The sequence below is a fragment of the Colobus angolensis genome, unplaced genomic scaffold, assembly GCF_000951035.1.
Source record: "Colobus angolensis palliatus isolate OR3802 unplaced genomic scaffold, Cang.pa_1.0 Scaffold162, whole genome shotgun sequence".
Taxonomy (NCBI): domain Eukaryota; kingdom Metazoa; phylum Chordata; class Mammalia; order Primates; family Cercopithecidae; genus Colobus; species Colobus angolensis.
In genome coordinates this window covers 3,601,241-3,606,114 of record NW_012114733.1, presented here as the reverse complement: position 1 = coordinate 3,606,114, position 4,874 = coordinate 3,601,241, and the positions used below count along the sequence as shown (strand labels likewise).

General features: G+C 45.7%; 1 pseudogene; it reads right to left on the bottom strand.

Moving 5' to 3' along the window:
* Window positions 1–3,777: 3,777 nt before the first annotated feature.
* Window positions 3,778–4,874, bottom strand: part of LOC105508438 — a 1,893-nt pseudogene continuing 796 nt past the window's right edge.

Genomic DNA, 4,874 nt, shown 5'->3' with positions numbered 1-4,874 from the left:
GTGATCCACCCACCTCAGCCTCCCCAAGTGCTGGGATTACAGGCATGAGCCACTGAGCCCGGCCCCTATTTTTAAAATGTTTAAAAATTTAAGATTTTTTTTCCTGAATAATTCTGAACATGATGTGTCTTTCTGGTTAAACTGCATTAAAATGTTTTTCTGTGAAAATGCTTTTGTGGCTGTTGCATACAACCCTTTCAGATGAAAAGTCTGGATAAGAGTAGATGATTTTAATGACCGGGCGCAGTGGTTTATGCCTGTAATCCCAGCACTTTAGGAGGCCGAGGTGGACAGATCACCTTGTGGCTTATGCCTATAATCCCAGCACTTTGGGAGACCGAGGTGGGCGGATCACCTGAGGTCAGGAGTTTGAGACCAGCATGACCAACACAGAGAAACCCCATTTCTACTAAAAATACAGAATTAGCTGGGTGTGGTGGTGGATGGCTGTAATTCCAGCTACTCTGGAAGGCTGAGGCAGGAGAATCACTTGAACCTAGGAGGCGGAGGTTGCGGTGGGCCGAGATGGTGCCACTGCACTGCAGCCTGGACAAGAGCAAAACTCTGTCATAAAAAAAAAAAAAAAAAAAAAGAGTAGGAGATGATTTTTTAAATGTCTTGATTGTTGAATGGGATGCAACTGATTTTGTAACAATGAGGGGAAAAAACAAAATATGGGCACCTGGGGAGATGGGAAGGGGAAGGGTGTTAATGGTCTTTGTTTTTCAGAACAAAGCCTTCCCCCTTCCTGAAAGAAAACTCCATTGTGCTGCCTTTTCAAGCTGCTGTGAATGCTTGGAATTCAAACTAACTATTGAGCCTATGCTCAACCTGACCACACTGCCTAGGAGGGGGTGAGTAACCTGCCACCTGCACTTTCCTGCAGAATGCCTACAGATGCTGTCCATACTCATGAAGCTGATGTCATAGGTAAATAAAACTGTTTGGGACTGACTGTCCCAGGTAGTGCCTCTGAAACCAAGGACTGAACTGCCTTATTTGGACTAGACTGAGAACCTAGAGTGAGAGGGCCCACAGTAAAAGGCCGCAAATTGTTGATGGCAGACTTAAGCTTGTCCTATGTGACTCCACTGGAGAAGACTCTTGCAATCTTGCAGACATTATTCCCCATACTTTGCCCATATGCCTTTTCCCTTTGCAGACTGTGTTTTGTATCGTTTCATTGTAATAAATCTTAGTTGTGAGTATGCCTGTATGCCGAGTATTGTCAGTCCTTTCAGTGGATAATCAAACCTGGGAGCGGTCTTGGGGTCCTAAATACAGAGGTGCACTTGGCTACTACAGCTGTGCAGCTTCAAAGAAAACTGCTTAAAACTATACACAGAAAAAGGAACTCTTGCTCACTGGGCAGATTGTGAGTTATGGTGCTTGCTCTAAAAGTGGCTTCCAAAATGTACCTTGTTTTATTTTCACTGACTGATGACATTAACCAATGAGTGGACATTATAGTCTGGTGGCTGGTTGCGGAAAAACTGGATGATCAAGTCTCAAGCTTTGTGGGGACAAACATTATGGCAACAAATTACACACGACCCGTGTCTTCCATTCATGACCCATGTGATGCCTGTGGAAAAAATTCCTTTGAGAATAAACATCAATGGAATCAATGAGCTGATTTGACCTGACCTTCCTAGGTAAGGATCATAGCCACCTGGATACACCATTGCACAGGGCATGGCAATCCATCTACAAGTCAAGACTGGGCCCACAAATTAGCTCTAGCAGTTCTAGGACATGAGGCCAAGGGAACCTACCACATGTGCCTGAACTGCTAACTACATAGTTGAGTAACAAAGGGAATGCAGGGACTCAAAGTTAGGCCACCGGACCTGGCCAGTCTTGGCAAATCAGCTATGTAATTAAACCTCCTCAATCCTCTGCTCTTCCAGCTCTCCCGTGGGAAACTGGGCCACTGGAATTTGTGAGCAGCAAAGAAGAGCCAGGGAATGGGAGACTCTAACATAGAGTTTATTTTGCTGTCCAGCTAAGTTTTCTGGATTTGGGCAGTTATAGATAACGATGATAAGGATCATTAATATGAGATGACAACTCTAAAGTGTTCCTAGTGTGGCCCACATGTCAGGCAGTGGGAGATGTTTTAGGGTGGCTCCAGTTATGTTAGGAAGAAACTGCTGAGCCACCTGGGAACAAATTTGGGCATATGGTGTGAGCGAGACATGGGGAGGACTGGTAAAGGATGACATAATTGTCAGGGGTGCTGCTCATGCCAAGCATGGCTGTAGCAGGACAGCAGCAACCTTGGCCGCTGGGGAAGACAAAAGCCAGGGAGGGACCATTGATCTCTCTCAGCTCTTGTCTGCAGACTGCTATAGCCACCTTCAGCTTGACCAGCAGGGAATCTTCATCTGAGAATTCTCAATTAGCGATTGCTCCAAATTTAACTGTTGGATCTATGTTGCCTAGAACAAATTTAAGAAAATTGTATAAGGCTGGGCGGGGTGGCTCATGCCTATAATCCCAGCACTTTGGGAGGCTGGGGCAGGTGGATCATTTGAGGGCAGGAGTTTAAGACTAGCCTGGCTAACACGGTGAAAACCCGTCTCTACTAAAAATACAAAAAGTAGCCAGGAGTGGTGGCGTGTGCCTGTAATCCCAGATACTTGGGAGGCTGAGGCACAAGAATCTTGGCCCTTGAACTTGGGAGGCAGAGGTTGCGGGGGGCCCAGATTGCACCACTGCACTCCAGCCTAGGCAATAGAGCAAGACCCTGTCTCCAAAAAAAAAAATTGTTTAATTAAAGCATCTGATGGGGTGGACTGTATTTTGAAAAGAGTTCTTAACTGGCTGTAAAAAAAAGGTCACTGCCGGGCACGGAGGCTCATGCCTGTAATCCCAGCACTTTGGCAGGCTGAGGCGGGCAGATCATGAGGTCAGGAGATCGAGACCATACTGGCTAACATGGTGAAACCCCATCTCTACTAAAAATACAAAAAAAATTAGCTGGGCGTGGTGGCGGGCGCCTGTAGTCCCAGCTACTTGGGAGGTTGAGGAAGAAGAATGGCGTGAACCTAGGAGGCAGAGCTTGCAGTGACCCGAGATCATGCCACTGCACTCCAGCCTGGGCAACAGACTGACACTCCATCTCAAAAAAAAAAAGATCACGCTGGGCACAGTGGCTCATATCTGTAATCCCAGCACTTAGGGAGGCTGAGGTTGGCCTGAGGTCAGGAGTTCAAAACCAGCCTGGCCGACATGGTGAAACCCCACCTCCACTAAAAATACAAAAATTAGCAAGGTGTGGTGGCGCATGCCTATAATCTCAGCTACTCCAGAGGCTAAGGCAGGAGAATCACTTGCACCCGGGAGGTGGAGGTTGCAGTGAGCCGAGATCATGTCACTACGTTCCAGCCTGGGTGATACAGCAAGACTCCATCTCAAAGAAAAAAATAAATTAATTTTTTTAAAAAAAGGTTAGGAAGTGCAGTAGTAGGGAAACTGCTCTGTGAGGTGTCCTAATGACCTTGCATGTATCCATATAGACCACATAGAAAGGACTTAACCTCAGTTGAGCTAAGTGTTGGTAAACTGCCTCATGATGCTCCCAGAACATGAGACAGTGAGAGGCTTGTGAGGAGCTACTGCGAGGCCATTTCTCCCATCTCCCTGTCTTCCTCAGAGGCTATGGTGAGATGGAAGAGCTTCTACCCTGAAATGCCCCTCTTTCCTATACTTGAAGGTATAAAACTACTATAAAACCGTTTAGCATGAAATCCTCAAACTGCTGAGCAACTTTCGTTATTTCTCCACATATGCTGCTGCTGCCATCAGAGTCCTTATGCTTCCTCTTGCTAAGGCCATCAATTCTTCAGTCTCAGAATTTTTTTTTTTTTTGAGATGGAGTTTTGCTCTTGTCGCCCAGGCTGGAGTGCAATGCACAATCTAGGCTCACTACAACCTCCGCCTCCCAGGTTCAAGCGATTCTCCTGCCTCAGCCTACCAAATAGTTGAGATTACAGGCATGTGCCACCATGCCCAGTTGATTTTATATTGTTAGTAGAGATGGGGTTACTCCATGTTAGACAGGCTGGTCTCGATCTCCTGACCTCGTGATCCGCCCGTCTCGGCCTCCCAAAGTGCTGGGATTACAGGCTTGAGCCACCGCGCCCGGCCCAAAATTAATATTTTTGTCTGTGGTAGAAGAGGCCATACCACTGTGGCCCTTGAAACTTACTGTATTATGTTTTATTTGGTGAACAGTTCACATACCCAAATGGTTGTAACTGATACTGCTGAATATATTGTAAGAACAGAAGTGTTAAGTATGTATAACACTTCTTTTGATTGTAAGGAATGTTCCCAGTGGGGAAATGCCATAATTAAAACAGTGATTGTGGGATGAATATTAGTATGAAGAACTTACCTTCATACTAGTAAGACAGTACAGGATGCCAGAAGGAAGGGAGGAGAGGGGATAATATCACTATACTGATGAAGGAGCTAGAAGAAAGAGGAGTGCTTAAGGAAACTATCCAGCAGGCTGTTGAGACTGACCTCTCATTTGGAACAGTTCTAATGAGCCTTTTCATCTGCAAGTGATGGTGACTGACAGTTATGCTGACTGGAGCCTGTGGCAATAAGCAGTAAGTGCCATATGGGGTTTTGGGCACAGCATTTGCCTGACGCTGCTGCCTGGTATACTCCATTTAAGCAGCAATTGTTGGCTTGCTAGTGAGTGCTTTTGGACACTTAGAAGCTAACAAAGCATCAGCAGGTATTGTTATATTCTGACATGTCCATTCTTGGATGGATCAAAAATGAAAACATCAACAAAGGAGGTAATGTTCAGCAAGCATCATTTTTTTTTTTTTTTTTTTGAGACGGAGTCTTGCTCT